The sequence below is a fragment of the Falco biarmicus genome, chromosome 10 (genome assembly GCF_023638135.1).
Source record: "Falco biarmicus isolate bFalBia1 chromosome 10, bFalBia1.pri, whole genome shotgun sequence".
In the NCBI taxonomy this organism is placed as follows: domain Eukaryota; kingdom Metazoa; phylum Chordata; class Aves; order Falconiformes; family Falconidae; genus Falco; species Falco biarmicus.
The window spans coordinates 12,974,355-12,999,690 of record NC_079297.1 but is presented as its reverse complement, the minus strand read 5'-3'; the positions used below and the strand labels follow the sequence as shown (position 1 = coordinate 12,999,690).

At 46.5% G+C, this 25,336-nt stretch overlaps 1 protein-coding gene across 3 annotated transcripts in view; it reads right to left on the bottom strand.

Annotated features, from left to right (window-relative positions):
- OSBPL2 (oxysterol binding protein like 2) overlaps positions 1 to 8,458 on the bottom strand; it is a 39,207-nt gene extending 30,749 nt beyond the window's left edge. The window contains exons 1-2 of one of the 3 annotated variants that reach the window (XM_056354136.1): positions 8,313 to 8,454; positions 7,400 to 7,496 (exon numbers count right to left, since the gene is read on the bottom strand). The gene's annotated coding sequence lies outside the window, so the exon portion shown is untranslated. Of the gene's footprint in view, positions 1 to 7,399; positions 7,497 to 7,997; positions 8,017 to 8,312 lie in introns of those variants that run through there. The other 2 variants (XM_056354137.1, XM_056354138.1) reach the window with 2 other exon arrangements.
- Positions 8,459 to 25,336: the final 16,878 nt, after the last annotated feature.

The window sequence follows — 25,336 nt, the reverse complement described above, 5'->3', positions numbered from 1 at the left end:
ATTCAACAGAACTAGTTACTCCATACTAACTTGTTCTTCTGTTAACCCTCTACAAAGACCCAGCTGGTTAACCACAAGTTGCTCCTCCTTGAAGAAACATTTACATTTCTATAGAAAGGGAAGCATTTACAGCTAGAGTAGCTAATTTGACTGGAATGCGGTTCAGCAAGATCGGGTTTGAAGTCTGTCTGCCTGACTACAGCTGCAGTGTCTTATTCTTCCAGACCTGAAACATCAAGCAGCAATTCTGGAAAGCCACTGCTTTGTATACACCATCCTTCTACCTTTACAAATCCTGTTTTCACTCTGAAAACACATGTTCTATCTCTATGAGACATATATAAAATACTAGGTCATGTTCATTATACAGACAAGAAGTCCACTCGTGAGATCAAGGAGCATTTAAGTAAAGCCAAGTACGGAAAAAGTAAGCAGTCATGATAAACAGAGGTTCACCAGCATGAGCAGGTAGGGTGTTAGAAGTGCAATACACTGGAATTAGAGTGCCACCAAAGAATTAATGAACTAGCACATTCATCAGCTTTTTCACATGCCTAACAAGGTTTTTGTTGGATGTGCACTTCTGTAGCAAATTTTAAAACAAATTAAGTCTATTAACTTGAAAAGAGAATACTTGCAAGCAAGCAAGGAGAACAAAAAAAAAAAAAAAAAAAAGGAAAAAAAAAGGAAAAAAGTCATTTGAGGCCTTCCTCACACACACACAGAAATAAGAAAACTTTCTGTCAAATCTGAAATGATAAAAATACTGCACAAGTATTGCCAGGGGGAGGAAGAGAAGGAGCAAATCTCACAAACTCTGAAAAGACACTCAGTTTTCAAGTTTTTGCTTTTCCTTAATGAGTCACAAGGGCACAAGCTCAATTTAACAGAAATACTATTGACAGAATTTAAAGTTAGCTCAATACAAGGCAAAAGTCATTCTAAGCTCTCTCTGTTTAATCCCTTTAACAGCATATGTTAACAAAGAGCAACATTTCATTAGTTTGGGAAGCACCTTCTGTCCAGAAAGAGACTCCAAAAGAGTCAGTGGAAGATCAAATATACACAACCTTCATATTACCACTAAAAATAATATATAAGTTAAAAGAAGAACAGAAACCTCAACAGTCTACAGCATGACTGGTGGAGTAAGAGCCAATCCCATCTTTCCTTTAGTTGCCAGCTGAAATAAAACATAGGTGTAGTACTTCAAGGGGCAAAAATAAATAGCTTGAACTACAGGATAAATATTAATGTGGTTTTGCTTCATACACATCTCCTGAAAGCATAAAACTGCAGTGTTTCATCTCTAAATATTCAGCAAGGATGAATCTTAATTGAGTCATGAAATTAGGTTACCAACAACACTGAATCTAAAATGTCTATAAAAATTAGCCAAGAAGTCAATGTAATTGGCAATTTAGATACCTGCTATAATTATTATGCACTTAAAATCTCTTCAACCAGAGAACAGCTACACAGATGGCAGAATCCAGATTTTATTTACCAAGTTAGATTTGTTTCTTACTCGAAAGTTTGAATATAATAGCATCTTCCACCAAGATGTCTTGGCAAAAGGAAACTCACTCTGCACCCACAGTAAGAGAAGTGCAACTTCCATCTCAAGCGTCATAAAGCACAGCAAGGCTGAGTGAAGAGCATCAGCTGAAGACCTGGCCCACTGTCACTTTTCCATCTCTTTGAAGACTGCAGCTACCCCTATTACAGGCCTTAATGTAGCAAGGAGTTATTAAATGCCCTGGGGACAGCTGAGTACCCATACTGGGTCCTGCTGGGATGGCGCTAATTTCCTTTCTAGCAGCCCATATGGTGCCGTGCTTTGGACTGGTGACCAAAGCAGTGTTAATAACACACACCCATGTTTTACTGCTGAAGAGTGCTCACACAGCATCAAGGCTTTCTCCCTTTCTCACTCTGCCACCGCAGCGAGTAGGCCAGGGGTGGGAGGCAACGCAGTCGGGACCGCTGATCCCAGCTGACAGAAGGGATATTCCCTATTATATACCGTCACACTCAACAATAAAACTGGAAGGGAGTTTTGGAGGGGTTGCAGTTGCTTGGGGACTGGCTGGACACGGGTCAGCTGATAGCTTTTGCATGTCTTGTTTTTCTTTATTTCTATTTGGCTTTTTGACCTGCCTTTAATCATTGAACTGTCTCTAACTCCAAGTTTTCCTGCTTTCACCCTTGAGATTCTTTCCCACATCCCACAGAGAGGGGAAGCTGCGTGGGGCTCAGCTGCCTGCTGGGGTCAACCCATAACAGAACCAAGGCACCAAAGCATCCTAAGCTGATAGTTTAGCTGAACTTATTTTTAAAGCGCTTGAAACAATGGTGGCAGCAAACTGAACAACTGAAAGTTTAGCTTTGAACATGAGCCAAACAGATTTATGGCAGGAAAAAATCACATTCTGTTCTCTCAGAAATACAGATTTTGGTGATGTTTCACAGGAATTAGAGCCAACTGAAACGCTAGAAATCTGGCTACACAGTTTGTTTCTGCATCAGAACAAGCCACAATAATTGTCCCACACACTAAGTATTACCCCCGGAACAAAGCTACAGTGCTGATATCAGAAGTATTATTTATTGAAGATAAAAATTGTAAAGATGAAACTGGACAGAAAATACCTTCACAGTATAGTGCTCAATTACCTACGGAACTGATGGCTATCCCTAGTTTCACTTCAGCCAAAAATTCTGTTCTACAGCCAAGGATACCAGCTCGCAGAACTTCTACCAAACCTAACAAACAAACAAAAAGACCAAGGAAACTTGATTTCAGCAGGTTATTATTTTCTGATGCAAAACACTTCACTGAAATTACCACACAATTCTGTAAATGTTCTCTTTTCTTAACAGTACATCAATATTTGAGACATTTTTCCACCTGAGAGCATCTGGTACAGCATTCTTTGGACTTTGTAGCCTTCCCTTGAAAACTGTTTGATTGCCCACAACTGTAAAAGAACAAAAAATTCTGTTTTATATGACTTCTCCACCCACGGTGCATAATGCTACGTTTGATCACGACTGATAAACCAGCTCATTTCTAGGCACACTGTTTAAAAAAAAAAAGTAATTCAATACTGTATTGTAAGACTAGTTACTTCTTAGTTGTTCCCTGAGGATTTGTTTTATCTTGTGTTTAAGAGTCAAGGTGGGAAGCAATCAGTAACTCCAAGAACACTGGCTCTGGACACAAGTGTCAGTAGATACATAATTAAGCATTTATGAACACTTATCTTTAAACCAAACCTTACTTAGAAGGTAAAATTAAGTATGGTTGAGTATTTCTCATCATAATGTAGCCACCCTTACAAATTGATCATGTAAGTTCATGCACGTGAAGACAAATAAAGCATGTAACACCCCTGGAGAAAACCCCTAGAACAGTAAAAATAGTTACAGGTTTAAGTTTACAGATTTTCCTACTCAAAGGCACTTCTTAAGTTTTGTCTCTGTAGACTGTTCTCTTTAGGCAGGTGTAGTTTTACATTTATTCTGTACAAGGTATCCTAGAAATTGCTTTCATGGACTCTCAAACAATGATGATAACAATCATATTGCAAATAAAGCAAGAGGACAACAGCTGACTAACCTAGTGCAAAGCCCTGCAGCATAAGACACCGTATTTTTATACCAATTCCTCACACACTTGAATTCTCGAGCACGAGCTCATGCATACAGCTAGCAGACTATTGAGGTCATTCTAAAGCTTTTGCAAATTTATGGTAAGTCAGAGTTTCTGCTATGGTTGAATTTCCTTTAAAGCTACATGTGTAGCTTTATCCGTGTATCATGGATTCCAGTATAAGGGTGTTACTGTGTTTGCTGTTGTCAGGAAATTTGGGAGGGAAAAAAACCCCTAGAACCAAAAAACACTGATTTCTCAAGACAGGACAAATAATTCCATTTAGAGTTCAGTTTTAATAAAGAATCCACCTAGCTACGTGCTCAGTAACATTAACCCACTTGGATAATAAAATGCACAGCACTTCAAACCATGTTTAAGACAAAATAAGACCATGTAAATAAAGTTATTTGCATGCCTGAAGACAGAAGGCATTTTTGTTTCACTATTAAATAACCCTTCAAGAGTTTCACTTATCTGTACAAAACCTAGAGAGAACACCTGTATGGGGCAGTTGTTCTGTTCTTCTAAGAAAGTTCTCATTTCATCCAGTAAACAAACATGCTGCTAAATGGACCATTCTAAACAGGCAAGTGAGTTAACTTCTTTGTAGCCTTAGCATGTACAAGTTTTTATAATTGAGTTATTAAAAGGATTCTCGTTCTCACTTGATTGCACTGAGACGTTGTAGGGAAGAGAGGCTACATCAGCCTCTGCCACCTCAGTGGCCAGAGCTGGTTTGGCCTAGAGTAATGGGAACCACAGACACCTCAGAATTCAAACACTTACCGTCTTCAAACTTTCCACATCATCATTACTTTGAACTACCACTAGAATCAAAACCCAATGAAATATATTAATGGATTCTTTTGGGAGCCCTAAAAAAAAAAAAAAGCCACCCACAAAAAACTCCAGAGAGTAAAAATAATGCTAGCAAAACTATAATGAAGTTACCATTCAGAAAAACACATTTCCTGACAAGCATCATAAGCATGCAAACTGCTTTGTAATACCCCAGAGGTTCATAGCATCCCAACAGCCACAAGCCTCGTCTCATCTAGAACTAAACAGCGAAGGAATCAAACTCAAACAGGAATGCCACAGGTCAAGGTTTCCATTCAGTCTAACGCCAAGCACAGATATTACGTGTCCAATAGAGCAATATACAGTTTAAGGTTTGGACCATAAAACCAAGAGGGCCAAGATTAAAGGGTCTAGACGTTATTTCTTCAGCTGCAGGGACAATTCACCTTTTGTGCACCTTCCCACTGGATTTATAAACAACCACAGGAAGACAGCCCTGTCCAGCCTCCTGCATTTTCTGAATGGAGGGCTGCTGTAATTTACTAAAAATCTGTCTCATTAAATTATGTGCGTAATAAAATATACTGAAGTAATCTAAAGGATCTGTCTAGACCAGCAAATGAATTTCCAATTGTAAGTGTATTAAAAACATAATAATAAAATGAAGTTTAAGTAAGCTTAGTCTATTCTTGTAACTTACTGATCCTGAAAATTAAGACATTATCTTTGTGCACTGAATGAACAATAAATTTCTGAAGAGTATAACTGAAAGTAATGGTAAGCCACATATGACACATTCTAATTGCTTACTGCTCTCATGCAACATGCTATTATAAGCCTTTAAGAATACAAAGTAAATAATTACATCATCATACATTCTTCTGCATAGTAATTATCAAGAATTCAAGGACTGAGATAATGTATTCTTTAATTCCAAGTTCTATAGTGGTCTACTCCATAAAATAATAAAACCCATAAAATAATTGATGTAACGTATAACCTGTATTTTTTTGCAACAGGAAACATCAAAATCTCGTATCTTCCAAAGTGGCAGAACTTGTTCATTCTCTCACTTTCCAATTTATTCTGCTAAGTGAAGATGCCCCTGTGATCAGTTACATATTCCAACTCAGCAAAAGTATTCAAGACGTTAAGCTCTCTGTATTTAACGCATATTCTTTGAGCTTCTGATTTTGTGCATTTCTTCCAAAAAATGTAAGAGAACCAAACATTGCAGTTATTTCACGGAGACCAGACTAAACACTAAGTATTTTAAAAACATCGTATTAGCATGAAATACAGACATTTTTTGCATCTTCGTGACTCAGGTGACAAAACTGATGCTGAGTGAAAGACTAGAAAACGCCAACTACTGAACAAAAGTTCTAGTTATCAAGTAGCATGATGTAATATTGCATCGTTCAAGGACAAGTTACTTCAAATACCAAAGTGAATGAATTATCTGCTTAAAAATTCAGCATACCTGCATGCGAAACTCGCTTCCAAACAACAGCAACAACAACAAAAAAGAGAATCATCTGACTGGCACTACAAACAGTGATCTAAAAATATAGCCTTATCAAAGCAAAAAAGCCTGACTGGTATGTTTTCCAGCCAACATTAAAATAACAGAAAGCTAAGCTTTCCACCTTTGTTCTAGGTCAGCATGTGTGAAGTTTACACAGTAGAATTCACAAGAAGAAAGACTGAAAGAAATACCAGTTTCAATCACAAGTCCTGTCAGCTTAAGCTAGTATGGATCATAGAAAGCAGTAACAGTATTAAAATACATTTAAAGAAACCATCCAACAGTGAAAATCACCCTCCATGATCAGTCACCAAATCACGTACATTTGCAGACAAGTTAGCAAACAACCAACTACCTGTACCACACTGTTTTTCAGTATTGCATCACCTGAAACCTTTAACTGATCTAGCCTTCAACTACTCGCATAGAGGCACTTCAACAACTAGGCACAGAGTTTGCTGTCTAATCATCATTTTCTACTTTGAATTTTTGTCTTCTGTATAGAAGATCATATTGGCATAGCTGAAAAGCTAGTTTTGGAGAAAAATGGCATATTTATTCCTGGACAGCAGATGTCTCAGTGTTTCCTTTCAAGCACTCCCTGAAGTTAGAGGTGCTGTTGGTTCAGGAAAGCAACATTAAGATCGCTCCTGATCTTATCCTAGATTGCCCTCAACTTTCTGTCACGTGGTCAAACATTTGTATGACTTGACAACTATTTTAAGAAAAGCCATGTTTACAGTAACTGAAAACCCAGGGGGTTAGTTAGGGGAAAATCACCGCTCAGAATATCATGCTTCCATGCCAGTTTAGCCAGTTCTCCTACTTCCATCCCACGGCGCAGTGCTTTATGCTTGGAAGTTACCCAAGTCACTGCTTCCAGAAATTGCCCTGAGGTTTGTGAGGTCCCAGAGCACAGTGGTATAAAGTCTGTTAAGCTGACATATATGTGGTTGTCCCCAGATGTTAACATGAACGTGGAGTTACAGAACTTTGGAATGTTAAGTTAGAATGGAACAGATTTATTTTTTCTTGCACACACAAGCTTTGAAAAAGGCAACACTATGAGAAGAGTAGTACAGTAAGGCTAATCTACACTACAGATCTGATGCCTCGTTTTTACTTTTCCTTTTTGAAATCATATATGATGGCTATATATTTTGAGAACATTCACAGTAAATGAAAGCAATATCTGCTTGCATTCAACATGCTTTGGCAGATACTTCTGAGAGGAAACACAAGGCTATGGCAGACATCGAAAACAGAAGGCAATTTTGAACCCGCATCTGAAATTCTGGCCTGCAAGTGCTGCAGCGTAACAAACCACTCCAAAAGAAGTCCTGAATCCAAACATACAGACAGCACAGACATGACTAATACCCAAATTTAAAAAATGGCAACATAATTTATACCTTTGTTACCATGCAGAAGTTCTGGTGGCATGTTATTTAAAAAAAAGCCTTTTTTCCTGCTATTTTTCCCATCTTGCTTGTCTCCCTTTCAGGAGCTCTGTAAGAGAAACATTGAGTAGGTAACTGAAGAATAAATAAAATTTTAAAAAAGCCAAACTCAAATAAATCCTAACTGCGCACTGCACCTCAGCTGTAGCCTAAGGGCCCCTTGAGGCTCATCGCGCCGGAGCTGAGCTCAACACATTCACCTCGGGAAGCGGGTGTCAGCAGAGCCCCTTGCTGAAGCACCCAGCTCCAAAATCCATCAGGAGATGGGATGAACCCAGAAGAATCCCTGCACCGGGATAACAGCGCTCCGCCGGCCCGCGCCCCGCGCTGTGCACCGCGGCGTCCTTCACCCCCGCCCCCGGGCCGGCCCGCAGGGAAGGGCCCTGCGCCTGAGAGGGCGGCTGTGCCCCCCGGCCCGGGCACCCCCAGCGCTGCCGCCCCCACCGCCCCCGGGCCGGGGCACATCACTGCCACCCAACGCGCTCCCGGCTCAGCAGCGCGGGCCTGCAGCTCTCAGTGCCCTGAGAAAGCGAGCGTGCGGGTCACGAACCCCGCGTCCGCCGGGGAAGAGAGCGCAGCGCCGGGCGAGCCGCGCTGCCCCGGCCCACTGACGGCCGGTGCCCCGCCGGGTCCCCCGCCGCGCTCCCGCCGGCGCTGAGGAGAGCCGTAGCGGCCCACCTGGGAGGGACCCCCGCGCCGGGCTGGGCCGCACCAGGCCCGGGCGGGGCTGGGGGAGGCGCTGCCGCCCTTCCCTCAGCGGGGCGCCGCTGCGGCAGGTGGGGGAAGCCGAGCCCCCTGAGGGGAGCGGCTCGGCGGGGAGGGCCAAGCGGGGCGGCGCGCCCCGGGGCAGACACGGCGGCATTACCTGGCACCGCGCTCCCGCGACGGCCCCGCCGCAACACCCCCCCGCCCGGCACCGCTGACACCGAGGCGGAAGTGCGGCCTTCGCCGCGGCGGAGTGACGCGCCGCTGCGCCAATCGTAGAGCGCGGCCGCGCCCCGCCGTCGCCGAAGCGACGAACCAGCTCCCCACCCACTCGCCCGGAGGCGGGGCGGATGCTAATTAAGAGCCGAACCTCAACGGCCCGGGACGCACTACTGCTGTGGCCAGCGCTGGCCAATAGCGCGCTGGGGGGCGGGACTATGCAAATATAGGCGGCACCGGGATCCCCCGCTGCTCTGTGGGGCCTCACCTGGCGCTTTCAGACGGGACGGTGTAGTCCCCGCTACACCGATGGATACGATCGTACTGTAGCCACTACGGGTTCTTGCGCTGTGAGGAGCCCTTATACTGTAAATTGGCTTCGGAGCGTGAGCTTGGCTCACCATAACCCATGTAGCACGAAATGTCCTCCTGGCCGCGGGGAGAGGAGAAGGGCTCTCCTGCATGTCGGTGCTTGTCTCAGCGCGGGGCTGCGGCTCGGGGCGGGGCCGAGCTGTGCAGCGGCACGAATTCAGCCCAGGGATTTTTAGTTGTGGGGTTTGGGGGCTTTTTTGTTTGGTTGGGTTTTTTTATGTTGTCGCAATCTTTGGGACGTGTCACCCGCTGGCCACGGGCCGCAGCAGTTCGCTTTTCAGGCCATTCCTTTCACCCAGCTACCTGCGGCAGCCCGGGTCCCTCCCGCGGCCGGCGCCGCTGCGCTGGGCGGGTTGGGGAACGCCTGCAAAGCCCGGTGAAAGGGCCAGCAAAGCCGTGGGCTGGCAGCTGCCGGGTTAGCGCCCTGGCCTGCTGGGAGAGAAGCTGCCAGGTGCCTCTATTTCTCTCGCCCTGGACTTGCATTTGCTCATACACGGCAGGTGACCAGAGGCAAGTTTGTAATGACCCGTTCAGAGACGTTCCTGGCATGCTGGAGCGGTCGGGACTGTTTGCAAGTATCAAAACTGTGAGTCAGGAGTTGAAAATTAATTTGACTTATTTCTCTCAGATTACACCCGTCCCGCTCTTTAGTTTGTAATTTCAGAGTCTGCAAGGTGTTTTCCTTCACATACACTTACACTTCTTCCATGATCAGAGGTTTGAAACTGTTCTCTACTGAAATGTCTTGTTTCCTTCTCTCCCTTTTCATATCTGCAAGCTAAGAATCAAATGAAGTCTCAGTGGACCCAGCAACCACTTTAAAAGGAGAAAAAAAATAAGAAAATAGATTGTAAAGCATGCACAGGGTGAGGTGCTTCGGGAGATTGGCCACGGCAGTGACAAGCGCCCATCCTGAGGGTGAAGTTTGGGTGACATCTCATACAGTAAGAAAAAACAACCCAGTGATACCATCGCTGAGGAAGACCTTGTCCTCTTAAGCAGGGAATTGTGTGGCATGTCAGGAGGGTCCAGTGCAAGAATGAAGGAAAACCATTCTGGAGTGAGGAGCTGGGTTCTGAATAATGGTTGGGAGTAAAGGAGGGAGATGAGTCACAGAAATATTTCCCCTCAAAGTTATTTTCTCCTGCCATTGATACACTTCTCCATGCAAAGCAAATAAAGGAATTAGCATGTTAATTCTGTAGTATGGAACTTGTTCATCAGAGGTGGATGCAAATTGTTTTTGACAGGGGAATGGCTGCAGGCCAGTGGGGGAAATCATGGATACACTGGACCTCTGCCACCAGAACAACAGCAGGGATGGACCCGTCCTGGGGGTGGCTGCATCTCCAGGGGGTAACCCAGGTTTTGGCAGCGCACAAGGGTTCCTGCTACAGACCAGAGTCCAGCTGCAGGCGTAGCGCCAGGGACACCCATTTCATTACTGGTTATCTGCTGCAAGCACCAAAGCAGCCTTGCGAGGAAGGGTGGTGGTCACAGGTAGCAATGACGGCAAAGGGCCACATCGTGATGGGGTTTATTCCTCCCTTGTATAAAGCCTGTTTTCAGAGGCACAGCGGCAAAAATATGAACCACTCCTTTGCTGCATGGCTCCCTCCTGCCCTCCCCAAACAGTTTACCTGGCACACTGTCTGTTGATTCTGGAGTATTACTCACCCCTAAATGAGCTGACAGCTCCTGGCCATCAGCCACACGCTGACAATATACAAGAACAAATTAACAATTGTAATACTTCTTGGTTTGGCACAAATGTAAGGTTTTAAATGAAATCTCCACTGAGAATTTCTCACACGGATTGGGATTTTGGGGTGGGCACAGCTGGCTCTGAGGATGTCTGTCAGTCTTTCTGGATCCAGTCTTGCTAAACCCACGTGTTATTTTGCCCCTGCATTCACCCAGGTGAAGTTGCAAGGCAGGTGCTGTTTGCCTCATCTTTAGGCAATACAAATATTTGGGAGTAGAGGATTATTTGTATCACTCCAGATCTGGTTTTAAGATTTTCCTGATTTGCCTAGAAGAGTGATGTTTTTTTTCCCCAGTAAGCCCTAATTCAGCAACCCACTTCTGGACTGCTCAACATTATAGGCTCAACATGAAGCACAGAATTATTTCTACTGCAGCTTTTAAGCGAAGGCCCACAAAGAGAAAGTAAGCATACATTTAAATTATTTGCTGACTAAACAGGCCTTTGTTTAAAAAAACCTGGCAGAGTTCTCCAAAAGGATGGTAGAAAGAGAAATCCACTGGTTAGATGACCAAGGAATACTGAACTTGTGTAGCTTTTTCAGTCTTAATGTGAGGCACGCGCATTCTGAGCCTGCCATAAAATCCTTCTCCCAGGCTAATCTCTCCACGGGCTAAATGCCCATGCTTAGCAAAAACAAGGCTAGTTGACAATTATTAACTATGCAAGGACACTCTCGAGCAATCTAAAATCACAAAACCTCAAAACTGGACAGGGAGAAGAATCTAGCTCCGTATTTGTCTCCCTCCTGTGTTGGCAATGAGGGGACAGAGCAGTTACCTTTTCAAGGAGATGGCATGGAAAAATTTGCCTTACTGGCAAAAGTTTTGCAACCTTAAAAGTAATTAAAACAGGGTTTTACAGTGGAAAGTATTGAGCAACTGTCTCAGGCATAGGTGTAACCGTCAGCTCCACCTATAATAAACCCAACCATTTCCCTCCTGCAGAACAACACAATCTGCTTAGAAAACTAATCCAAGAAAACCTTGTCACTGCAGTAGATTTACAAAACCTAAATTGCGACAGAATAAGGAAGGGCAAAATGGAAAAGCAAAACACATTGATCCTGTGATCTAGAGATAATGCAAGAAAATGTGGTATGTTGCAGCAAAAATAGCGATCATCTTTCACAAATTGTGTGCAGGCAGAGACAAACGCCTCCTGTCTGCCTCCAAATAAGCCGGTGGCCAAAGGCAGCCGTTCAGTCCCAACGTGTGTGGGCAAGTGCTCACCTCTGCCACAAGAAGCTCTTTTCAGACAGCAACTCATCGCCAGGGAGCTTCAAAACTAAACCCATTTGTTTAGCAACTGCTCCAGCATCTTCTGCTTGGTGTTGCTTTGGTCCCTCCTCTGTGCTGTAACCGTCCCGCAGCACGAGGCAGGGGTTCCCAGCACACTGTGCCGCCACAACGTTTCAGACACGGCATTGTCCTTACGGTTCTGTGCCGAGTGTGCCTGGAAACACTCCCGCTCCTGTTTACTAACAGCTTAACCTCCCTCAGAGGAGTACAGGGCTTGTCCACACTTGAAAGCTAATTTGGACTAAAGAAGGGTGTGAATTAAAAGCGGAGTAGGAATCCCAAAATATCTCTGGGCAAATAAGCCCCAAGTTAATAAAACAATTGATTAAACACACCATCACTAATTGCAAAATCAGTGGAAAAGGGAAGTACACGCGCTCACGGAAGGAGGTCGCGTGTCCCAGCACCTGCAGGGATGGAACAGGTTTGGGTTTGCCTTCAGCCCTCAGCCACCAGGAGACGTGGCCGTGGAAGTGGGATGTGGGGAGGGAGCAGACCTGGTGAGAGGATGAGCAGGTCTGCAGCCAGCAGCACAGCCCACGTCTGGTTATTGCCATCGGGTGGTACCGGCTGTTTGGGCAGGAGCTCACCAGCCTGGCACAGGGACCAGCCTGGATGGCCACGCTAAGCCCAGGTGGAGACGGTGCTTTTCATGTCCCGTTCTCTGCAGCTTTCTTGTTAAATATTAATTGTGCTTATTATAAGATGGCACACCCTTGTCACACTGTGCCAGAGGCTGTACAAACACAAAAGAGAAAGAAACCTTCTGCCTTAAAAGAGCTTGCGGTGGCAGGCTCTCCCTCTTCCCCCAGATACAAGTGAAGAAGACACCACTTGGCAAAATGGGAAACATCCAGATCTTCCACAATCTGAATAACAAAGATTTTCTCCTATAGCCTGTCTCATCTCAAAAGACAGACATATTGAATTCTATTGACCATGATAGTGTACTTTGAGCTGCTGGCACTAAAAAAAGGGAAGATATTGTGAAAAAGCTAGGGTCACATAGATTTATTTAATATAAAAAAGAAACTACAAAAGCAGACATTAGTAATACTGGTAAGTTTTTAGTGATAACATTGAAAAAGCAGACATTGGTAACACTGATAAGCCACTGATAAGGCTTTAGTGAAAAACATGGTTATGCTGAAGCCACATGAATTTTAACCAGAATCTTGAAGAAAAGCAATTCAAGAGAAAAAGGAATCCATAAATAATGAGGAACATGGCAAAAGCTGAATAAGTAGAAATAGCCAGTCTGTAAAAAGGCTGAATAAGCATGTTCTTTGTAACAGCACGGAAAGGAAAAGACACAACAGCCTGTATCCTCCGCTTCAGTGATAATTTCCCTGGGAGCTGCACCCATTCAGCTGAGGGCAGCTCAGGGTCTGAGCCACTTCAATATAAAATAAAGTTTTGAAAATCTCCATGGTCAAAGTTGTGAAAGCTTAAAAACTGAAGGCTGAGTGTACAAGGGGCTTTCCACAGAAGCTTCTTAAAAAAACATGCTTTCTCACAAAGTCTAGATGTTACCCTCTGCTGAACCCTGAATTCTTCTAATTCCAGATAGGACTTCTGGAGCTGGAAACTCCCGCTCCTGGAGTTGAGTAGAGATGAGCAGGAGGTCATGCTCAGGATAAAAATACTTGGGAAAAACTAGGTCACTTCTACATCCCGTCTCATCCTCCTTGGAATGAAAGTCGATGGCTTTCATGCACCTCCATAGCTGGGAAGATGGGGTAGATCAGCTTTGAGTCATCGCTGTGCTCCCTCCCCCCACTTGTATGGGGTTTGGGAAGCACCAGAGGGGATGCTGTGGAGCTCGACTTTTAGAAACCCACTCCTGCTGTGGGCTGGGTACCCCTGGGTTTCAGCTGTCTCTGTTTCAGGAGCAGATCTAAAGACGCTCTATTTTCCCAGTGCCCATGCACCACCATGCTGCTGCCAGTTAATCTGCCAACAATCAATGATGCTTTATACCCTAATAGAGGTTTATTTGTCAAACTTGGCCACAAGAGCATTTTATTTAGAATTAATTACAATGTCTGGGGTTTTAGCTATGTGTACAGTGGCATGGGAAGTTACCCTTGTGCTCTTTGGACCAAATTTCTATCTATGGATGGCAGTACTTACATCAGAGATTAATTTGGTGGCTTGCATGATGCTTGCTTTCTGGAAATTCAAGACAATAGAAGCTAACTATACGTATTGATGCAAGATAAGAATTGATGTGTGAGTGAAATGAGACCTGTCCCAGTGCTTCCTTAGTGACTTCCCTCTGTCTCCAGGGTCTCACGCATCACCAGCGCCTGAACAGGATGGGTGTGCGCAAATGAGGCAGGGCACAGTATAAGGGATAATTTCTTCTGGATACTCCCCATGCCAAGTCAGAAAGCCAAACAGATTTCTACTGCCCAGGTAATATAGAAGTATTGCTGATGCTGGGTAAATTAATTTCATTAAGTTCTTTACTGAATTGGATGTTATTAATTCAGTAGCTTGGTGTTTCCCCAAGTCAGCACCAGTTCCCTCTCCATTTTGCTGGCTTTGTGGATGAATGGACAGCGGAGGAGTGTTTCCTGTGGCATGCACATGTATTTTCCAAGTGTTCCTGCACAACACCTGCAGCTCACAGCATGGGGAGCAGCCACCAGGGCTGGCAGAGATCACAGCACAAGGACAACTGCCATCACACCCAGGGTACCACCTCCTCACGATGTACCAGGGAGCTGAGGCATCTACCAACCCTGGGAATGGGCTCAGGCCAGTTCAGCCCTGCAATATTGTAAAAAATCCCTGGATTTTAACCCTAGCACTTGTGGTTGCAAGCAACACCTGCAAAAAGGAAAAAAACCAAACCAACAAAACCAAAACCACTGGGTAGAGCAGACTGTAAGTTTTTTTTACTGATAAACTATAGACTGTTCCAAATCAATTCAGCATGTAATTTCCTTTATCTTTGTAAAACTAGCACCTTTGATCCAGCAAATATTTATATGCACATACTGCTTGCTGGGACAGTCTCCTGTACTAAAAGTAACAAAGTCCTGTTCACTGGTCCCTAGGCAACCACTAGAACAAACTAATTAGTAACTACAAATTCACACATATCCATCAGAATAAGTTCCAGATTAATTTTATCTCGCCTCAGTATCTTCTGTGCTTGCAAATTAGCATCTAAACTTCCCTGAAACAAATGACACCAATTTAGAGACTGCTTTAAAAAATAAGTATTAAAAGGGTCTCATTGTGAAATTCCACCAAAAAAAAGAGTAATTAAATAGATAGAATATTTGAGCATGAAAAAAGAAATCAGATCCTGTCCCTGATGCTGTCCCAGATGGAGTTGGGAAGTTTGGCTCTGGATCTGAAGTCTGCTATACAAGCAATCCCCGACAGGCAGAGAAACTAATGTGCCTCCCTCATCAGCTTCTGTGTCAGCTACAGCTGACTATTTACTTTTAGCCCAGAGGAGGAACTGGGAGCAGAAGGAAAAGAAAAAAACCCCTTCATTGATATTCACAATGATGTCTTACATGTCCAGCATTATTTTTGTCCAAGGGAGCTCTTTCAGAGAACGGGAGAAAACAAGCGATTAGGTGGAAGAATGGCCATCAGAAGTGGAGAAAGGACCCTGTTGTGGAGGAAGGGGCTCTGTTACGCTGTGTATTAAAGTACCATGAATCGTTTAGATTACTGTGTGTATATTTGGTAACACATAAGTAAGGTGGACTCAGTCTGGGCACTGTGAAAAAACATTTTTTACCTTAACTAAGCTAAATGCCAAATTAGACATCTCTAATGGTGAAGGCAGATTGGTTGAAATTGCAGCTGGCAAGTAACCGTTCCCTCACCCTGATGATGAAAGAAGGATAAAATCCCCCCTGGTCCCCATTTCTGTGTAAAATAAATGATGCCCTGACCCCAAAGGACATCCTCGCTCCAGCCCAGGGAGCTGTGCTGAGGGTAGGTGTTCACCATGGGTGAAAACACAGCCACTGAGCTTTGTGAAGAGAGAAATCCCTCCTGGGTGCCCGCCTGGCCGTTTCCCAAGCGCCGGGCACGAATGCCCGCATCCGCAGCCCTGTGGGCAGCGGCGGGCAGGAGGGAGCCCTGCCAGCTGGCCACCGGCTGAGGGCTTCCAGCAATGCCTGCACTGCTGCCCACAGCACCTTCCACATGTCCACTGATTCCTCCTCACCGGGGGTGAGAACCAGGCTGGGAGAGGAGGAGGAGGAGGAAAAGCCACTTTACATGTGTTCAGCCGCTCGGGGTGCAAAGCACGCTTGCGTTTCTCAAGCCCTGTCGTGCAGAAGTGAATTTTGCAGGTACTGTCTCCTCATTTACACATAGGGATGGTTTCTCCCTGGCTGCCGGAGCTCAATTTTGTCTCCAAGCATGGCATTTACACTGGCATGAGCGATGTCCAAGAAGCCACGACTCACAGGAAATTTCTAATTGACCAAGATGCGATTCATTAGTAGGCTGGCACTGTCTGAATTCAAACAGCATCACCAAAAAAAAGAAAAAGAAAAAATGACTGAACCCCCCAGGCTGCCTGGCCAGCCAGTGCCCCAGTAACACTGACACACCAGTGGGGGATGGCCAGGGCTTCTGGCAGGCTGCTGCAGTGCCGGAGCTGCTGCAGCCCCTCGGGTGCAGAGCTGGGGTCTGCCAACGATGCAGCTCAGGCTGGGTCCAGCTGAACCATCCTCCCACAACAGCTTTCCAGATGGCACCACTGCCGTTTTGGCAGTGGTTTTGCACAGACCAGAAACAGCCCTTCCCTGGGAGCACAGGGGCAGAGAGGATGAAGGCTGGGGCAGGAGGGAGTGGGGTGAGGAAGGAACAACAACCAATGAGCCTTCAATTTCCTCAAATGAATCACAGCATCATAGAATGGCTTGAGTTGAAAGAGACCTTTAAAAGCCATCTAGTCCAACCCCGCTGCAAGGAGCAGGGACATCTTCAACTAGATCAGGCTGCTCAGAGCCCTGTTCCCACCTGACCTTGAACATTTCCAGGGATGGGACATCTACCACCTCTCTGGGCAACCTGTGCCAGTGTCTCACCACCCTCATTGTAAAAACTTTCTTAGTTATATCTAGTCTGAATCAAGTCTCTTTTAGTTTAAAAACATCACCCCTTGTCCTATAGCTACAGGCCCTTGTAAAAAGCCTGTCCCCATCCTTCTTATAAGCCCCCTTTATGCATCAAAAGGCTGCAGTAAGGTCTCCCTGGAGCCTTCTCTTCTCCAGGCTGAAGAACCCCAACCCAGTTGCCGTAAACACAGAGCATCCACTCCAGAAGCACTGAGCAGAGATGTGGGAGCATTTTAGGCAGCAGGAAGGATGGACCTTGCAGGGAATCCCAACTCCTGCCTCCAAATTAAAGGCTGGAATGAGATTGGTTGCAACTTACCATCATCTCTGCCTTGTCAAAACCCTCCACTCGTCCAGGGCCTGCTGCGAGGTGGCCCTTTCCCCGTCTATTCCTCTTCCCATCGATCCAATACAAACTCATTAATTTGGGTGCATGGCCTCAAACTGTGGCCCCACGGATATCCCACCGCTGTTTCTTCAGGCAGCACTGGAGAAGGGTCTCCTGCACACGTCTGTGTGAGCACAGGCAAAACCAAACACGCAGAGGCAGCTGGAAAGCCAGGCAGGTGATGGGGACAGTCGAGGAAGAGATTTCAGCCCACCAGGGGTGAGCACAGGAGCAGCCACCCACCCCTCCCCTGGGTTGTCCCGTACATGATCCACCTGATGATGCCCAGCAAGCTCAACCCTCTGTCCGCGTGTGGAGGGGAATAGACACACTCCCAGGAGAGGGACACTGTGAAATAGGGCTTTCCAGATTCACAGGCACCGAGGTGACAAAATGCATGGTTGGAAACTAGACAAGGAGCCATCCCTGGCAGCGCTCAGATCAGCGCTGGGGTTTTTCCTAGCCCAGAGAGGGATTAGTCCAGAGCAGCCTTATGCCAAGTGTCAGAGAGGGGACACAAATGCCTTTTCAGCCGTGGTGAACTTTATCAGGTTTTCAGTAGGAAAAAAAGATTATCTGCTCACAACAGCAGCCTTGTGAGGCTGTGCATGTTCTCACCGCTTCAGGCAAACAGAAGTGGAAGGGCTTTTTCCTATCTTTTGTATGTGCAGCCGCTATTTAATGTAAGTGTACTTACCAGAAATTGAATAACTCCCACGCGAGTAATTTTATACCCATCCAACATTTAAATTATAAATGCAATAATCTGCAGCACCACGAGTTACAAGGCAAGGCTAGAATTCCTGAAGCAAGAAAATCTATTTTTAGACTTTTCAAGCTGAAATTGTTCCTGGATGTAGAAATTTGCTTCCTTCTGCTGCCTCGGGTGTTAATTTGCATGAGATGTTTCAGGGTTTTGTTTTTCAGACTTTTGGGTGGCAACTGGTCAAACACCAGCAAAACAAACCAGCTGTTTTCTGCCACCCTTCACTGGGGAAAGCAATGAAGGAACCCCCCGTGCGTGGCTCAGCAGCTCTGCCCGGGTAACTGATTGCCTAATGGGGTCACTCTGAGACCACAGAGAAATTATGAAAATGGTTGTTTCCCTTGATGACAGCCTCCGGCTGGGATGCAACCTGGCTCAGGAGCTGCGTGTGTCCTCCTGCAGCGGGGACTGTGCTAGCCCTCACTGAATCATCCCAGCTTTAGTCCCTGCAGCAGCAGCAGTTGTACAACGCTGGTGTCTAGAGATTTCAGAAAAGATGCTCCCAACTCATATTTGCAAATGTCATTTAAATCCATGAGTTATTTTCTATTCTAGGGGTCTTGGAGGCTTTTTTTTCATATTGCAGGGACTTGGTGTTTTACTTGTTGCTCTTCTTCTACGTGTGGTACCCAGGAGAGACCAAACACGGTGCAAACCTCTTTTTACCCACTTGCGTGTGGCAGTAGCAGAAAATAAATGAGAGAGAGAAAAGGATCAGATACACCACAATAACCAGAAGCTCCTTTCTTCTGGGCCCCACAAGGGGTCTGTGTCATCCAGAGCACAGGAGGAGCACTGGTTCAGGATGAGCAGCTCGGAGTGGATCACTTTTTTGCATCACATAAAGGCATTTGTCAGCCGGGCTGATAATAACTGGCTGGCAAGGTGTGATGCTCCTTCCAGATCAGGACCATGGAGTAATGCCTTCCATTGCAAGCTCTGTCTGGGATTACAGTGGGGTGAGAAATCCCAGCCCTGGCAGGCTTCTCTCCAGGCAAATCACCCCATCTCCATTTCTTAACCAAAAACTGCCAAGATGGGAGCGCTAGTACCAGCTCATCTGCCCAAACCCAGCTGGGTGGCTGCTCGGTGGCACAAGCTAAGCACCATCATTCTGCCTCTGAATATCATATATGGACAATGTACAGATGCTAAATCTCTGTAGGAGACCAGGTTCCCCAATACCGCGTGACAGGCTCTAGCAGAGTAGATGGACCTTAATTCTGACGTCCCCTCTGCAAAGAAATGCACTGCTTTCCCTGGTGTCATCAGGCTTTGGCTGCGCTTGGGGAAAAAAAAAAAAAAGACTGTGGCAAATGGAGGTGCAATTCTTTTAAAATGTTGTCTTTTTTGAGAAGTAACAGCAACAAAAATTATGTGAAGATCAAAGAGAAGGGAAGCTGTACTCGGGGACGACTCAAAAATAATATGGGGCAGTTGCTGAGCAACTCTCCAATGCAAAGTATTGCTGTTTTCTGGTACCTCCCCCATCAGTACAAGAGGGTTGGTGTCTAGTCAAAGAAAAAGTCTGTGTGATTGCCTGCGTACAATTAGATCTAAGGTCTTTGCAAACAGCTCCTACCAATCAACCTCAAGCCATTGATCTTACATCTAAAGCACTTATTGAAAAATAAAATATGCTTTTTTGATCTAATCAACTATTAAGGATTCTTTTCTTCCTTTCTGAGGCTGGGTAAATAAAGTTCTTCCATCAGAACTTGCTTAATAATTATTCTGGACACACAGTGGACCAAATCCTGAGTGCGAAGCAAAGCGATGACTCAGGAACCAAAGGCTGATTTCTTTTTCTCTGGTCTTTTTTTGTTGTTGTTGGAATAGCTATTCTTTAACCAGGCGTTCACACAATTTGGTGCACAATGGTAAATGCATTCCCATAATCAGGGTATTGTCTGTTATCTGCCTAGAGCTGCAAAGCACATGTGCCACAGGGATCTGACTGCTTCAAAGTGGTACCCGAGGATTTTACCTTTCTCCTCCTGCAGTTGGTTTGTCCCTGTCCTGCTTTTGTGTGACGGCTCACACTCGGTTCCAGATGCAAAAAGGCTTTTGTCCTCTGAGAAGGGGCAGCGAGTATCCATCCATGGGGGTAGCCAGCATCAAGATTGCGCTGGCACTATCAGATGGCACGTGGCCTCGGGAAGGGCCCAGCGGGGCAGATGCCATGACAACCCCACAGCAGGGCTGGGACCGAAGTTAGGTGGTCACCATCCATTGCTCCTGCTGGGGTCTCTGGGGAGGAGATGTTTAGATCCCTGAAAGCTATGGAAATATGTTGTTCCATCTCACTTTGTCACAGAAGTGAATAAACTTGAGGCTCAAAAAAAATGAGGAATTGGCCAAACTGCCTTGAGGATGATGCAGGCAAGCTGGGCAGGGAAGCAGGTCTGCATGTTCAGCTCCCTGCCAGCACACATCTGGAGTGTGAGGCCATCGCCTGCAAGCCCTTGTCACACACGGAGCAACACAGGGGGAAAGCCCAGAGCTCCCCTGACCTCCACCCCAGCCCACAGAAATGGGGGACCCCATTTTTCCATCACCCTCTCCAGCGGGGCAGGATGGAGGTGGGACTGAACATCAGGCTGTGCACCCCACTGGCAAGGGTCGCATCCTGGGAGCAGGGTCAGCCACAGGCTCGGGGACCGGCCGAGCCCCCCGCAGCGCTTCTTCCCAGGGGATGGACCTGAGGCAAAACAGATGTTTGACCTACATCGACACCGGCGCGGCAGGGCTTGCCTTGCTATTTCCCAGTGGTTTTTTAAAAAGTACCCCTTTGAAAGCAGCACAGCCAGCTCAGCTCTGCCTCTTGGAGGTTGGCAGGCTGCCACCCTTTAATGAAGTCTGCTGTTATGGCTAACGTGGTGGCAGCGTGGCAGCGTGGAGGCTGTGGGAATTGGCGCAGGAGATCAGGTGCCTGTAGAGCTGTGTGGTGACATTTACGCCAGAGTCATAGCGTCAATATTACCAGCCTCGCTGATCAGATCGGCTGGTGAGCACAGATCCCGACGGCCAAGGAAGAACTTTGCCTGCAGGAGAAGGGGTGGCCGGGAGCCGAGAGCATTGGTTTGAAACCCACCTCCTCACTTTATGGCACAGTCTGTAGGGAAAAGTCCTGCCAGAGCCGCCTCTGAAATCCCCTGGTCCCAAGGTGTCTCCCTGCAGCATGGAGCCGGCTCAAAGCCAAACTCACCTCTGCCCTGGGCACCTGGGTACCCGCACATCCTGGGCTGCCCCTGGTCCATGCCCGGCCAAACTGGCCCTGAGCTGAGCTTCCAGCCTGGGCAAAAGGAGCAGGCACTGAGGAACGTGTGGCTTTAGCGTCTCTCACTGCACTGGAAACCAGATGGCGGGTCAAGTTTGGGTAGTTTTGCCTCCACTTCTGGTCGCTCTGTGTGAAGCAGCTCCAATGCATGTAGTTTCACATGCACATCAATAAAATTAGAGTCTGTGACCAGCAGCATTTCACCGTGACAGAACCTCTTTCTTGGCAAATGCAACTTTATTTTGGTGCATTCTTCACCTCTCCTCTCACAGCCTCCTGAGAGGAGAGGTCTGTTCCTCTCCCAGCCACCCAGCTGCTGCAGTTGTGCAACCCCAGGATTGCATTTTGATGCCAGTGTGCAATGCCCGCACAGAGGACATGGTGACAAGGCACAGCAGTGTGTGCCCACCTCAAACCCAGGTTTCTAGCAGCCACCGCGCTGCAGCTCCGTGTCTCTGCTCTCAGCCGTGTCCTACTGAGAGCGTGCAAGCTGAAGTGGATGCTTCGCAAAATCAGCCTTACATTGCAATATGCTTTGGGTTCTTGACTGGAATGTGGGACTCTGCCACCACCAAGTGATCAGCAGAAAGGAGAGAAAAGCCTGCTCAAGGCAGCACTTGTGCAACTGCAGGCTGGTGCGCAGCACCCTATGATTTGTATTCTGCCTCTTGATCTTCATCAGCTGTAACCCGCTGCCCTGCAGAAGCTAATCGCTCCCTTAGCCCCACAAGGCAGGCTGATTTGATCTGCTCTGCTCGCAGATAATGTCATAGACAGAGCGGTGTTGCAATTAAATATTTTCCCCGCTCTATGCTAATGAGAAGCAGGAAGAGCTAACAGAATGCACAATGGCAGATAATTACAGGCGAGCAATTAGACACAATCCTTTCTCCTCGTCCTTGCACTGCTTTTTCCACGGCTCCGCACTTGCCATGAGTCTGACACAGCGACCGGAGCTGTGAAGATGATGAGCAGAGCAATAGGAAAGCTTTTTGAAGCACATCCCCCGAAGCTCCATCAGCTTTGATCATCTCTTCAGGGCATGCTTCTGCAGGACTGCATGGCCAGGGAAGGGAGAGGGAGGCTGACTTCAGGTGGTCTGAGCTGCTAAAATTAGTATCACTATAAAAAAAAATCTTAATAATGATAACTGTATTAAAGGAATTTTATGGAATATTTACTGCGTGCTTTCAAGAGGGTCCGTAACTTGCTAAAACTTTTTGAAATCTAGCTGCTGTAAATAGCAACCCATCCACTTTCCCAATTGCTTTCACTTCTTGCTTAATACTAAGTATCTATTTAGGAACTGTTTTTCAAAATACTGTGCACTTTGCACAATGAATTTGGATGTGAAAGTCTGTCAGTGTATGCTGATGCTCAAAAAAGGGCTGTGACAGGCTGGGGAGATCACACCTATAATGTTGACACATGCAAACACATAAGCACATTTTTACACCTGCAAGCTCAGATGGGATTGTTTTGAAACTGGTGAAGTGCTTTAAAACAGTGCCATGATATTCTTAAATGCCAAGTGTCACATGAAAATGTTACTCAGAATCGCTTCCCTCTCCTTCCCAACCTGCCTGCAAACAAGTGGGATCTGCAAAGCCCGTCTGTGGGCGCTGGGAAGAGCATCAGCTGTGTGTGATGCTTTATTAACAACTGGAATTATTAACTCCATTTCAGAAAACTGTTCTGTGCCTCTACACACAATTGTTTGCAAAATTGTTTGGACAATTCATCTTGTACCTGAGTAAATGCAATTAATTTATCGCCGTGCTCTGCCATCCCTCCCGTTATCGCAGCATGTCATGCCGTCAGACAATGCTGACAGACGGTGGGAAGCAGAGAAGGGGAAATAGCATCTAAGTGACAGGCAGAGCCTTTCCTGCAAACCACCTAACCCATCGCAGAGTTAAAGCAGAGTGAGGCAAGGGGGAATTAAAAGAGAAATTGCACTGGGGTCCTGGCTGGGAGGTGGTGGCAGGATGGTGGGACCTGGTGAGAGGTGGGGAAGGTGAATATCCCAGTTCCTCACTTTCTGCCAAAGCTTTTAGCCACCAGGGAAATACTAAAGGCAGCTGGCCCCAGTTTGGTCCCCTCCTCTGTTCCCACTTGCCTTGATGGCCCTTCTCCAGCCAGCCCCAGCTGCACGGAGCACCCTTCTGCTCATGGGGGATTGTTGCTTTTTCTCTCCTGCAGCATCTGGTTGGGAAATAGGAAAACCACCTCTGTGTAGTGACCAGAGATCCCCCTGGGCTCTGTGGGAGCTGTATAACCACAGCAAACCTCAATATCCTCACTCCAGATGCATCTTTGCTGCATTTTTGCTGCTCTCCTCTCTTTCCCAAGGAAATTACTGAGGAATCCTGCACTCACCTAGCACCTACCCAGCCTTCATCAGCTAGAAACATGAGCAAAAATTGCATGATGGAATTTTGTGCCGAGTTGCCATTAATTTTCAAGCTTCACTGTGCCTCTTAGGCCCTTGGAAAGAAAGGCAAGAACAAGAGAGACAGGTGGGGAATTATTTCTCGCTTCCCCGTCGCTGTTAACAGGCGATGTTTCACAGCCTTGGTGCAGCAGGGAAGTGGTAAGCGACAGAGTAAGAGCAGTTTCTGTGGCTGCTGGTTTTGGGATAAGCAGGCAGGGTTTATCATGCAGGCTAAAAGGAGACCTGGCTCCTGGCATCCCCCAAATCCTTGCTCCTATACACTCTTGCACTACACCACGTAGGAAAATCTCTGGTTGACCATCGTCCCCTGGAGGGGCAGGATCTGATCCGTGACCCTGCCATCCCGAGGCAGACAACAGCCAGGGGGGTGACAGCAAACATCCTCTGGAAGGAAGACCCAGCTCCTGCACATCTGCTTTTCTTACAGCTCTTGTGTGATTCAGTTCCTCAGTTCATATCAGAGGTGTCTAACGTTGTTCCTTGTCCACAGCTTCTCCCAGCACCCTGCCTCCCACCTCCAGCACAGCTGCACTCTGCTTGGTGCAGTCAGTGCTGGCAGGACATCATCACTTATTGCGGAGGGGAGGACTTTCAGCTTTCCTGTTTTCCCCCTGATTTGTTCTAGGATGTTCTGAACTCTGCTAAGATCACAGTGACTGTTACCTTCAGTGGCAGCTACGTAGCATTTGGACTCCCCCAAGGTGGCTGAGCTGGGTGGTTTCACAAGAAGAGGCATCTCATAAACAGTCAGGAAAATGAGAATCCCGTCACTTACAGCAGCAGCAAACTCCCCCTCTTCACAGAGGAACACGCCAGAAACCTCAGCAAACACCAGGCTTGGGGGTGAGATGGATTTTGTTGCTAAAACAGTGTTTGCTGCAAGCCAGTTCAATAAACAGACCTGCTGGAGGTTTCAGCTCCTCTCTGGGCTCGGGAGGGCTCTGGTTCCTTTGCCCCATCCTATTTCTCTTTGCCCAAATCTGATTCCAAATGACCAGAGGCCAAAGCAGCTCCAGGGATGTAGATTTGGGCTTGGATGGTAGATAACACCAGCAAAAACACCTTGAGCATCGTTGCATCTTTACCAGCAGCGTGCTGATGCTTCCTAAATGCTTTGTCTTCCTCCTGTCACTGTGTCCCTTTTAATCCCTTTCCCCCATGCTTTTGCAGCTGGATGCCTGACATACTCTCTATTAGTCCCTGCTGCCTTATAACGAACATCAAAAGGAAGCCTGAAAAGATGATGAATCAGAGCTCAGGACCTAGAGCAACAGCTAATAGAAGGGAATACATTAGGCACACCAAAGCTCAATATAAAATACATTTTCCATCTGCCTTTGTTAGACAGATCTAAGGGCAGGCTTGGCGTTGTCACAGACAGCCAGGGATGGGGTTGTGACAGGGTGTGATGAGAAAAGCCAGAAGTCAGGGAAAACCCTTGCACAGATGAAGGTCTTTCTAAATGAGACTGATGTGGAGTCTGCAGGCGACAAGGGACCAGGCTGCGACAGGCAGGCGGGGGGGAGAAGCATCCCT